The sequence below is a fragment of the Octopus bimaculoides genome, chromosome 19 (assembly GCF_001194135.2).
Source record: "Octopus bimaculoides isolate UCB-OBI-ISO-001 chromosome 19, ASM119413v2, whole genome shotgun sequence".
Lineage (NCBI taxonomy): Eukaryota > Metazoa > Mollusca > Cephalopoda > Octopoda > Octopodidae > Octopus > Octopus bimaculoides.
Window position 1 is genome coordinate 22995862 of NC_068999.1, and position 14211 is coordinate 23010072.

General features: G+C 36.4%; 1 protein-coding gene across 1 annotated transcript in view; it reads left to right on the plus strand.

Moving 5' to 3' along the window:
• The window catches only part of LOC106871644 (calcium and integrin-binding protein 1), a 443076-nt gene that overhangs the window by 291488 nt on the left and 137377 nt on the right, over nucleotides 1–14211 (plus strand). The window lies entirely within an intron of this gene.

Consider the following 14211-nt stretch of genomic DNA (forward strand, 5'->3'; position numbering starts at 1 on the left):
GCAGTATATATATATATATATATATATATATATATATATATATATACAAAACACACTCCACCCATATTATCTTTTAACACATGGATCTCAAACATTTAGTTTATATGAGTTCAGTTCTGTCGGAAATACCAAACTAAACAAACTATAAAGTTGGCTCTAATATATTATTTGATAAAGCCAGTCAAGAAAATTTTACGTTATTTATGTTATTAGTATGTTAGTAGTCCTTTCTACTTTCAGTACACAAAACCTGAGAATTGGGGAAAGGAGGCTAGTCGATTACATCGACACTGAAAGGATGTAAGGCAAAGTCGACCTCGGTGGCATTTGAACTCAGAACGTAAAGAACCGGAAGAAACGCAGCTAAGTATTTTATCCGGCTCCGGTAATTATTCTACCCGCTCGCCGCTCTTATTGGTATAGTAGCTGAATAGCTCATCGTTGCCGGGCAATTTTTACAATACATTGTCTCATATAAATTTTTGTTTATTCCATGTCAGACCCTGCCTTCCCCGACTGATAGGCCTCTTGATCAGGACAGATTTGTGCAATTTTTCACAAAAAACTTCGTTGAGGATTTTATTTTCCTTTTTAAATTATTTGCATGTCTGTTCGATCGTTTCACATGACTTCATTCATTAAAACTTATTAAAACTTCTGAAGTTCTTACAACTTTGGTCGTCGTTATGCATTTATTTCGTTTGCTTAATAAAAATTCCTCCTTGTAATGATTTTGCTTTCATTTTGTGATAGACAGCTATCATGCAGAAAATGCCTGCTTTCTGTTTTCTGATTAGGTAAAATTTAGTAAATTTAAAACCTCAACAACATTTTTCAGCAATTTTTCTGTAACAAATAATTAACAAAATCGGATTTAACGTGGGAAACTATTTCAATATACCAAATTTAAAAGTTTTGACATAATTTCAAAAGTAGAGGGACAGACAATTATAGGACGTTAATGCGGTGGACAAAATGCTTAGCAGCATTTCGTCCGTCTTTACGTTCTGAGTTCAATTTCCGCCGAGGTCGATTTTATCTTTTCGGGGGTCGATAAAATAAGTACCAGTTGAATACTGGGTCCACATAATCGATTATTCCCCTCCCTCGAAATTGCTGACCTTATGCCAACATTTGAAACCAATAATACTGCATATTTTTTGTGTTTACACATTTTTTTGTGTAAACACAATCCAACAGTTTGACCCGTCTTTGAATAAAACTTCTGATTGTAAAAGATTACATACGTGCGATTGTGATTGTATTTGGATAAATATTGTACGGCGCAGCGTTGGTATCACTGGTTAGTAACAGTGTACTTCCATTTCCCGACCCAGATTATGATAGAAACCGGTCTACGATGTTTTGTAGAAACAGAAAGAATGAAATGTCTTCTGGACATTAATAACTGTTTCAAATTTTGGCACAAGGCCAGAAATTTTGGGAGAAGGGTTAGTCGACTACACCGATTCCAGTACTTGACTAGTATTTTATCCTGGGAGGATGAAATTCAAAGCTGACCTCGATGGGATTTCAACTCAGAACGTAAAGAGCCAAAAGAAATGTCGCAAAACATTTTATCCGACGAGCTAACGAGTCTACCAGCTCACCGCCCTGATCTGCTGGACATTGTTAATAGAAAACAAATAACAGACTTGTTTTTTCTTTAATGAAGCAACTATGATGGCCACACGAATAGAGTTCAGTAATTATGAAAGCCGAGGAACTTTCAAAAATGAACATTAGCGGTATAAGATTTTCGATATTATCATCAGTTCGCCCCTAAAAGATGATAATTACTGCACGAGTCAGATTTTTGTCACAATACCAAAATCTCACTGAATCTTTTTCAGGTTATTCTCAATGATTACGTGAGTCAGCTTGTTTTCGCCAGTTGATAGTTTTAGAACTAAAAGACAGACTGTAGTAGATCATATGATTTAAATGAGATCTCATAGATTGTATGTAATCATATGAGCTTCATGTGAACGCAATGGAATATCTACAAGCAGATTGCGTACTTTAATGCATGCATTCATTTTACTCAACTATTAGAAATAATGTTTAAGTTTTAAATGAGTGAAACAAGAAGAAAATACAAAATAAGAATGACCGTGATGATATTACGGTCTCACGTATAAATCTGATGATAAATGTCGCTTATGTGGATATAATTTAATATCATTAAAGTATCTAGCATATATAAATTGTGAAAAAATATAATCAGTTGGTACATAAATCTACAAAAGTACATAAATTCACAAGTTGGTACATAAATCTGCAAAATAAAGGATTAAACTTTATCATTGTCTGTTTTGCAGGTATAAGAATGCGTCATCAAAATATCCTACTTTTCATAAAACTATTAGTAATGTACAAAAATAATCACTTTGACAGTATGTAAATCTATAAGAATGTTTGGGGAGATTAAAATTGAAAATTTGCAAGTATTTACTACACTTGTTTTAAAAACTCACTGAAATTATTTGTGGGAAATTCGGTAATGAAGGCTCTAAAATGCAGTTTGATAACCATAATAATGGATCGATTTGCATAAACCAAAATTAAGGAAATATGATCTCAAACTAAAACCATTTTATAGATCATTTATTGAAATTTTTTTTGAAAATTTGATGTAGTAATGGAAAATGATAAGAGAATGAGAGGCAAAAACAATTACACGTTATTTGCTTAGTATGGATGTGATGAATGTTGATAGTTCAGCATTAATTCCTGAAAGTGAAGCTCCAGAACAGTTTGAGAAATTAAGTCGTTTTAAGATACATAATTTCCTCAAACAAAATATTGGCCTAGTTATTTTAAAGTAAAGTAACTACCAATACACATTAAACTATGAATTATAAAGAAGTCCTGGAAACAAATTAATGAAGAGTTTTTAGAAGAAAATCCCTCCAGGAGTGGGGTGGTAAAGTGACCTCCCCTTTAGTCATAGTGTAAGGAGCGAATGGAAATTTTGTAATATGAGTAGATGTCGATCAAAGAATTTGTTCAGATTTTTATCCAACTCTAAATACTGAATCGATATTTCATTGTCTTTCTGGTATGAATAATTTTGCTATATCAGATTTAAAGAGAGCATATCGTCAAATAGAAATGTAGTGAAACTACCTCTCTCACGGTTATATATTAACAAATGCGAGCGTAGCAGAGAACAACTCTTTCCCGCCTGCTGTGTAATCACCTGACTGACTTTTATTTACGCGGCAATTGTCTCCTCTCCATTTGCTGCCAGGATGCAAAACGACCAACCGTAGCCCCTAATAAGGTCACATGAGAGAGTGTTTTTCTAATGCTTTCTGGAGCCCCTATTTTCCTATAAATAGCCCAAATTATCCGCGGCTCAGATCCTCACAGATCTGGTCGTTGACCACACACGCGTAACACAGCACCAACCAACCAGCCAGTTCCAGCGACGACATCAACAACCACTTCAACTACATACTAGTAGCACCGTCGCCAGCGTCAACACGACTCTACGTACACAAGCTACCAAACAGCCACCGCAGCTTCTCTTCTCAACCCTGTTTGTGTGAATCGCCTCACCACGAAATAACAGCCAGAATTCGACACCTGCGAGAGAACATCTGTATTAAGATTCCGGCCCGGCAAAGAAGCCTCAACATCACGACAAGTGACTTAGCTCTGCCTTAACCTTAACCTCTTACATACAGACCTACAATCTAACTGTGTACCTCAACAGAACTGGTATTTTCTTATCTGTGTTACTGACTCTTATCTATACTCTGTAACTCTTACATTCACATACATATATTTGTACACATACACTATTTTGTTTACATGACGGCCTGTCTTATATTGTATTTTATTATGTCGCATTCACACTCACACACAGACATACAGTTTAATGCTCCAATAAATCTTACTGTTATTCATCTTTATCGGTTGAGTTCCTATCTTTTATCTTACTGGCACTCCTTCGCATTTCACATGCGAATTCTCTATGTTATAGTATTATAACATTATATCATTATATTTTTGTGTCGACCGTGCGACGCGTTTAAAAAGGAGCCTGTTTTCCATTCGTCACCATTTCTCCTTTGGTTCGCACGGTCGTTCTTACAAACTGGTGACCCCGACGTGATTCAAACGCACAGCCCGACGTGATCCTGTTCATACAGCCGACGTTCCTATCTTGTCCTTCTTGGCAAACTTTTTTAGTTCTCTATGTTATAGTATTATAACATATATCATTATATTTTGTGTCGACCGTGTGACGCGTTTAAAAAGGAGCCTGTTTTCCATTCGTCACCATTTCTCCTTTGGTTCGCACGGTCGTTCTTACAGAAATATGTTCTGAAATAAGAGAAGTTACAATGACGAATGCACCAATGGATTTTTGAAAATGGATATGTTTGCTATACGGAATGAAAACAGTTAGATCATGCTACTGGAAATGTCACTCCGTAATCTTGTTTATCAGGTTGATTCTATGTATTGGTGATAAAACTTAAAAATCTACGAATCAAGCTTGATGAAGATAATAAATAGGGTGGAATTATCAGGCGTGAGGATCAGTCGAGCTTATTCTGTTAGACTGTTGGATTATTTTTTGAGAGTGAGGAGATTGATCATTTAGTAGTAAGAATTATAGGTGTAAAATCGCCAAAGGACAAGAAACGGACTTTTTTTTCTAACCCTAACCCTGTTAATTTCTATGGAAGATATATTGATTATAATTCAGATCGCATATTGCCGTTCGCATCACTACGTAAACATGTTTCATTTTTAAGAGGAGTCCAATGACAAAAGGTATCTGGGCACATAAGGTTCCTGTTAGAATCAATGCCGGTGATCAATGAAAGCCAAACCTATGACCAACATGATATGTCTCATAGACTTTAGTATCCGTGCCATCTTTATACCTGTCGAAGCAGTACCAATGCCAATGAAAAACAAAGACAGCAGTATTGTGACGGACGACGAGAAACAATCTCAAATCATTAAACTGAACACTTAAACTCACTTAACAAACCATTAATTACCGCTGGTCACTGTCCTGTTCATCTTGCTTCTTTCCTCAAACAGACAATAATGTCAATACTTCAAACTCTCATATAACTGGACATCTGACAGATGCATAAAAACAAAGCTCTTTGTCCTGATTCTATTCTTGTTAACCTATACAAACAAGGAGGAAGAGCCTTAAAAACTCATCTCCATCAACTAATTCTATGAGTATGGAACCGGAGATCTATCCCTAGCAATTTTAAAGATGCCAATATTGTGACCATCTTGACAAAAAGGTGACCGTGAAGAATAAATGGTGAGATTTCTTTATTATCATTCACCTTGGACGATCTCTGCTCACCCAGCTTTCTGAACTAATCTTGCTGGAATCCCATTTCGGTTTCTATCCTCAGGCACGACTGGCATGCTTTTAGCTGCCGGACAACTTATAGAAACGGCAAGGAAATAACAGAAATCGATATTTTTTCGCCTATGATTTAGTTAAAGCCTTTAATTATTCACCCAAACGTTTCAGTCATTTCATATTGGAATAAAAGTTTGAGTGTCATACCAAGATGAGTGTCACTACTCCTAAATTTGATATAAATAAGGGTGTTAAATAAGGCTTTGTACTTGCACCTAGTCTTTTTTCAATGCAAGTTTAGGACCAGAACAGCTACTGGCACTGTACAAAGCTTAAGTGAGATCCATAACGGAATACTGTTCCTATATCTAAAAGTGCTAGAGCCATGCATATTGACATTTCGGATCTCTAGAGAAGGGCCACTCAGCTGATAAGCACTCCATCTTACAGACGCACTCCAGACTCTGGCTCACAAATGAGCTATCTCTTCTCTCTCTCTCTGTCTTTTCTATAGATAATATAGTAGCCTTTGCTTCTTGATGTTAGCTGGCCTCGTACCTCCATCATTCAGGCATTACCGACCCACTTGTCTTTTTCATCTCTTGTCACTCTTGATACGTTCAACCGCCCTCTTCCAGCACTAACCACTCTGCCCAGTCCTTCATCTCCAGAACATCAGTCCTCTGGAATCTTCTCCCCGCTCATGTCTTTCCTTCAGATATTGATCTGCCCTCGAATGGCGTGAAACGGTCATAGGCTCTGCTTCTTCTTCCCGACTCGGCAAATAAGAAAAAGCAAAACAAAACTTATGCAGATGCCATTCACATTCTTCCAATCTATTGACTTCTTAATAATAATAATAATAATAATAATAATAATAATAATAATAATAATAATATGTGATCTCAAATTTTAAAGCAAACATAATTTTCTTATGGTTTCTTAAATATTCACTAGAACAAAACTGTACAAATCCAAATATATGGTACCCTAGGCATAACACCTACATGAACTTCTAACTTGTTGTCTCTTGAGGTCTCTGGGTGAGACTTGGATCCAACTTGTACAAATGCAAAGCAAAAGTCAAACATAAAATAATAATAATAATAATAATAATGATAATAATAATAATAATAATAATAATAATAATAATAATAATAATAATAATAATAATAATAATAATAATAATAATAATAATAAGAAGAAGAAGAAGAAGAAGAAGAAGAAGAAGAAGAAGAAGAAGAAGAAGAAGAAGAGTTTCAAATTTTGGCTCAAGGCCAGCAATTTGGGGGAAAGGAAAAACCCGATTACAACTACCGCAGTGTTTGTCAGGTACTTATTTTAACTGGTACTCATTTTATCGCCCCTAGAAGGATAAAAGACAAAGTTGACCTTGATTTGAAATCAGAACGCAAAAGAACCGAAGAAATACTGCAAAACACTTCTGATGCGCAAACAATTCTGTCAGCTGCAATATGCCAACGATAATGCTGTCCATCTTTAACCTTATTCTATCTACAAACCATCCCTCATTCATTCCTTCGTGTTGGTAATATACTTGACTCCACTGTCAACATACCAAATCAGTTCTAAGAAGAAAGAAGACCTCTTCAAATTATTACCAGTAGTGAACTTGTCGAAGAGGTTTCATCCTTCATTATCTCGTAGTATTTTGTTTTACTCCCTCGAAGATGACATCAACCGGTTACGATTAGTCCATAAAGTCAGTGAGCACTTCCCACTCTTGTGTCTTTCCCAACCTCAAGCTGAGACTCAAAATAAAAGTTTTGGTATATCAAGGTGTTGTGTTCTCTACGTTGTTCCACGACCTTAAATACTTTGATTTCAGAGATTTCGCCAAGCGAAAATGCAATCGGTCCAGAGCGCCGAATGGGATGAATATAATACAAAGATGTCTGAAAAGAATAAAATCTATGGAAGAAAAAAATCAACGTCTTCGATACCTTCGAAAACATGTAAAAGTAAAGATCCCCTTCGATCACGAATGACTATGGGATTGCATCTAGAAATTGCCCCCTCCGAGGTAAAAATCCAGGGAAGGTTGTTTGAGGAAGACCAACAGTCGCCCATGTATACCAGTAATATGTAAAGAGGATGCCAGATACAGGAATATCTTAACAGATTTTGTACTCGGAACTTATTGAAGATAATCACTCAAAAGGCAATCACCCTCATAAACACTCACTTGATGAGTAGCGTAGCTACAGTGTGTGCCGCCCAGAGTAGCCCTTTAGTTTGCTGCTCCTCCCCGCACCCCTATACATGCTTATCCAGAAGACCCAAAAGTGCACTTTGTAGAGACCGTACCATTATTCACTATTCGACCTAACAACTGGGAAAAGAAGGTAAATATATTTATCATTAGTACTCCCTGGAGTTAAACATACAGAAAAGGAGCTGTTGTCGCAAATGGGCAGTTTTTCTCCTTCAGTTTATATCAATAAGCTGGCTGAGAAAAATTACCCATCTTCGCTGTTTCAGGACCGACTTTGTGTCCAGCGACTTAGCTCAATAATGGAAACCTTAAAAAAACCACGTCGACAAATATATATACAGAGTATTCTCCCTTAGCATGTGGGCCTGCACGATTTTTTTGAAGAGTTATTTCCCTTTGACTACAAAAAAAAAAAGGCTGAAATGCCTCAGTTAAAAACTGAGAGAATTAACGGTAACATTACAAAGCGATAACTTAAAGTAAATTATTGAAAAACACTCAGCGAACTTTCAGAATAAGTACACTTAGTAGTTCCTTCTTTCTTTTTTTTTTAAAGTTGTTGTTTTTTTATCAGATACCCAAATTTTAAACATTGCAGTTTCAGTTCTGTAAAAAGTTGTACACAAATTTAACCCCCCCAAATCCTAGTTAAATGTAATTTTTACTCTAATCTGAACTGTAGTCCTAAGTGCTGACACCAACCCACAACTTTAATTGCTAAACCTTAGCCCTTACCTTAGACTCTAACTTGAAAACCTAACCCTAATCTTATTTCTGTTACTTACATACTAACTCCAAACTCAAGCCCAGCGTGAGTTTATTTAAATCAAGGGTTCTCGACCATTTTTTACCTATGGATCCCTTTGATTACTATTTTATTCTAGTGGACCCCATAGTTGTTCGATTTTTTATAGATATTTCTTTCAAAGTTCCTACTCTGTTTTTCACACATTAACTTGTGTAGGTTGAACTATGTAAAATATTGTAGAAAGAAACCAAGCTGCTTCTTGCAATATATACCAGTACATACATCTAAAGCAGAAATTTTTCAGGGACCTTTAAAATACTATTGTGGATCCCCAGTTTACTATTTTGCTTATGTAGACCCCCCCCCCATAACCCCCACACCCCTACCCACTAAAAAAAATCTTATATGAACCCCCAGGGGCCATATGGACCCCAATTAAGAACCACTGGTTTAAAGCATGTACTTCTAGAAAGAAATCTTGAAAATGAGAAGGTTACAGCCAAGTACGCACTTTAAAATCAAGTAGGGAAAAAAAATGATACACAACTGAAATTCTGAAAAACTTTTTATTTGTAGAATTGTAATCTCAGGTGTTTAAAAACATTGACATTCAAAGAAATATATAAAACATAAAACAGCTATGTGGTATGTTTATCCAAAACTTGTCAAACAGTCATAAAATGGCACCAGACATTCCAACCTTGTACCATTGCATCAACATGGAATATCTAATTTCCTGTGAACAATAATTGAATATCTGCTCTTCAATTTGAATCTGTGAGGTGACACCCCCAAGAGGTTCTAGACTGTTAAGAAACTTGTTATAGTTTAGTTTCTTTTGGATTTAAAATATAACCTACAGACTAATGTAAAATTTCAATTCTATTCAAAGTTAATTCACATTTTTACCCCAGTCAGTGTAAATGTGTGTATGTGTCTGTCTGTCTGTGTGTAAATGTATGTGTATATATGTATATATATATATATATATATATGATACAGATAAGATGATTTTTTTTTAATGCAGGATTGTCATTAGAAGAGCAGAGAGACTGAGTAAATTACCCTTACAAAGTGGAAAAATTTGTCAACAAATAGCCATGGCACTCGGAGTCCCTGGCTGTTTGTTGAGAAATTTTTCCACTTTGTAAAGGTTAAATTACCCAGTATTTCTGCTGTTATAACAGCAATCCTGCATTTGAAAAAATTTGTATTGTACATTCTGACGCTTATTAAAAAAAAACAAATGTTAATTTGTGTGTGTGTGTGTGTGTGTGTGTGTTTATATTAGGGTTATCTGATGCTTCTCAGGTGACAACCTATAAAACAGTTTTGCCATGCTGCACACGTTTTAGAATTTATTTGTAAGCTTCACATTTTATTTACTTTTTAATGTAATTCCAGAACTTCTTTATAAACAATGTTAAGCATTTTTCCAGAAGGATAGTACATAAAAAAAATCGTCTGGATTTTCATCTCTTGTACATGCAACATACAGTTGCCCGTAACAGATAGAACTTGTTCCTGATATTCATTTTAAGATATGGCTGAGTTTTACTGGTCACCATAGCCTTTTGAATATGAAAAGCATTTCAGTCTCAGATGGAATCAAGGGTATTCTGGTACAAATGCATTGTCAAAATAGCAGCTGCTTTTGAGCAAGAGTGACACAGTTTTGAATCTGGAGTTACCATCACCCATGACTTTATAAAAGAGTTAAGTTGATATGATTTTGTTGAATATCTTTCAATGAATTTGAAAAGGTACTTTAGTCTTTGTTCAAACTTGAAATGACTTGTTCATGAAGAGGACATTGACCGATGAATATAACATTGGAGACTAATAAGAGTCTAAATGATATCAATTTTCTATTTAGAAATCTTTCTAACTCTGCAACAGATGACTGGCTGAGTACGATGATTAATAAGTAGTAAAAGAAGAAATGAACTACAACAAAGTAATACCCCAGAATGGCAATTGTATGGGCATTGCTGCTATTCATCGTGTGAATGCAATAGGTGGACAGTGTGCACCAAGCTAAGGTATACGCCACTGAGACTGAGATGCTTTTGGTAAACAACAATTCAGGTGTGGCTATGGTTCTGGCTTAGAGACATTCAGCCATTATTGCTCAGATGCAGTCTGGCACCACCACTCTGTTAAGTGAGTGAAGAAACCATTGCTCTGAGCCTGTGACTCTTCTCATACTGAACATGGTAACTGTAGCCAAGTTGACATTGCCAGTGCCCACCTTAATTTAGCAGAAGCTTTGGCAGCATACTAAGCTTCTTAATCGCACAACCATGACCATTGCAAAAGATATGTTAACAATTTTCGCTGACAGCAACCCAGTTGATAATGGCCAAATGGTTTGAGAGGTAATAGTCCAGTGTTACTGACAAACTTCTCGGTATTCTTAAATCAGAAAGACATAAAAGACACCTATACAGGAGACACATAAAAATCAAACAGTATACTCTGTAAAGTGGTTGACATTAGGAAGGATATCCAGCTGTAGAAACCATGCCAAAACAAATAGCTGGTGCCTGGTGCAGCTCTCTGGGTCACCAGTTGCAGTCAGACTGTCTAACCCATACAAACATGGAAAATGAACTTTAAATGATGATGATGATGATGATGATGATGATGATGAATATGTCTGAAAGTAGAATGTATAGGGAAAACTTTTTTACTTGTTTCAGTCATTGAACTGCAGCACCACCTTGAAAGGCTTAGACAAACAAATTAATTCCAGTTCAATATTTATTCTATTAGTTCTTTTTGCCAAACTGCTAAGTCACAGACAGAACCAAACCAACACCAGTTGTCAAGCAACAGTGGATGGCAGGGTGAACAGACACAAACACAAAGGCACCCTCACTTATGAGTATAAATATATTCTTTTATTCTTTTATTTGTTTCAGTCATATGATTGTGGCCATGCTGGAGCACTGCCTTTTTTAGTTGAGCAAATCTACCCCAGGACTTATTCTTTGTAAGCCTAGTACTTATTCTATCGGTCTCTTTTACCAAACTGCTAAGTTACAGGGACATAAACACACCAGCATCAGTTGTCAAGCAATGTTGGGGAAACAAACACACACACACAAATACACACACACACACACACACACACACACACACACACGGTAGACTTCTTTTAGTTTCCATCTACCTTATCCACTCACAAGGCTATAGTAGAACACACTTGCCCAAAGTGCCATGCAGTGGGACTGAACCTGGAACCATGTGGTTGGTAAGCAAGCAACTTACCACACAGCTACTACTTTCGGTCATGAATGATCATGGGATTGCCCCTAGAAAGTTACTTTCCAAGGCACAAGTCTGGGCAAGGTTGTTTATCCATGCCTACCAACCTCTCCTCTCCATGCCACGAATATTATCCAAGGGAAAGACCAGTACAGCTTGGCACCAGTAACATCACAAATCATTTCTCCAGCTGAGTGAGAACTGAAGCAATGTGAAACAAAGAGTCCTGCTCAAGAACATAACACACAGCCCAGTCTGTGAATCAAACTCACTGCCTCATGGTTGTGAGCCCAGTGCTCTAACCACTGAGCCATGTGTCTTCACATATATATATATGTTATGGGGATAATGATAATAATGGAACAACCTTCCCATGTGACAAGTGGTATGTGCTAGTCGTTACAAATACTGTGACATCAAGAAGTCAGGGTATCAGTCATAGATAGTCATGTCTGACTTGTCTAACTAACTATGCTGCTATACCAGAGTGGATGTTATAACAGTCCGACATTGGATTACAATATATTACACACACACACACACACACAGAGTCTTCCACACAGTTTCTTATTTCTTTATTGCCCACAGGGGGCTAAACATAGAGAGGACAAACAAGGACAGACAAAGGGATTAAGTCGATTACATCAACCCTAGTGCATAACTGGTACTTAATTTATTGATTCCGAAAGGATGAAAGGCAAAGTCGACCTCGGCGGAATTTGAACTCAGAACATAGTGGCAGACGAAATACCGCTAAGCATTTCACCCAGCGTACTAACGTTGCTGCCAGCTCACTGCCTTCCACACAGGTTCTGTCTACCAAATTCACTCACACTGCATTGGTTGGTCCAGGACTAAAGTAGAACACACTTAGCCAAGGTGTTGTTCTGAGAGACTGAACCTGAAACTATATGGTTGATTCTTAACCACAAATCTTCACAATTTTTTTTTTTTTTGTATTTGAACACAGTAGACATATCTCCTCACTTGCTCATTAACTAAGTCAAGATACAAGTTATTAAACTACGTGTCCCTCTACATCAAAACAAGAGCATCTTTTACTGTGTCTAATTCACATTCCTAATAACACTTTACAAAACATGTACTACTATGTCTTATATCATTCATGTTCAACTGTTGAAGCAATGAGAACCATTTAGTCATCCTAAAATGACTGATGAGTGACACGGTGACTTTATCTAAAGTGAAGAAGAGCTGTGCACCATCAAGTTCACTCTCTCATCCATCACCATCAACTCCCATCTGCACAAGCAAACCCTAATATGTTACTTAACCCATAACTGGGTTCATGACATGTGTGACTACTCTGAGTCACAGAAAACCTGAGAACAACAGTGGCTAAGAGGTGATTCTTAACTCCTTAAAAACCCTGGAATTCACAAACCATGGCCTCACTGCCAGATACAGTTTAAAGTCATATTTAGACATACAACTCTGAAGAATCACATACCAGATACCTAAGTTTATAGTAATCTTCATTCTACTACCCCTACTACTTTCAGTTATGTTTCTCTGGGGGGATACTATAACTAAATACAGGGTGTCCTGGAATTAACTATCTATTTCAATGAGACTGGACGATTTTAAAAAAAAACTCACTATTTATGTTTAACATTTTTTATATGTGTTAAAAGTGTATAAAATTTTACTTTTGTTTATAATTTTATAATTTTTTTTTCTTTTGGATAATTTTATTTTCATTCCTGTCCACAACAGCTTTTTTTTCAATTCGGCTGCAATCATTTTCCCTACTTCCATTCCCAGGATGGAGTAATAGTTTAGCTGAACTAAAAGAATGCATTCAATTAGCAGTACCAGAGATAATTCTTGAAATGCTTCAAAATGTGTTTCACAACACTGAGGATAGATCTGAAATTTGCAGGGATACAGACGGAGCACATATTGAAAATTTTCAATAAAGTCTTGACATCAGATATCTAAATCTATTAGTTTTGGTATCATAATTAAGTAATAAACATAAAATTCCATCAATTTTTTAAAAACTTGCCCAATTTCATTGAAATAGATAATTAATTCTGGGACACCCTGTATTATATATAAGGAAAATTTTGTAAAATTCTTTAAGCACATGTCTATGGCTTTAAGCTAAGAATCATCACCTGAGACAAGAACAACAACACCATCAATAATAAATAACAGCAGTAGTTATATATAAGCCTTCCTCTAAGGCATTCAAGTTTCAACAATACACATAGGCGCAGGCATGACTATGTGGTAAGAAGCTTGCTTCCCAACCACATGGTTAAGGTTTAGTCCCACTGCATGGCATCTTGGGCAAGTGTCTTCTACTATAGCCTCAGGCTTATCAAAGCCTTGTGAGTGGATTTGGTAGATGGAAACTGAAAGAAGTCTGTTGTATATATATGTCTCTCAAATATTTAAAATCTACAATTAAGAGCCCTATCTACTCGCTGACGGTACCTACCCACCCCTACCCATTTTCCTTTATTCAAAAATTCTTATCGCTCCTTAAAATTATGGCTTTTAAATGTTGATTTCTCAGCGCAAGAATTACAGCGTGATGTGCTGCTTGACTGGTCCCCCCCTCTCTCTCTCTCTTTA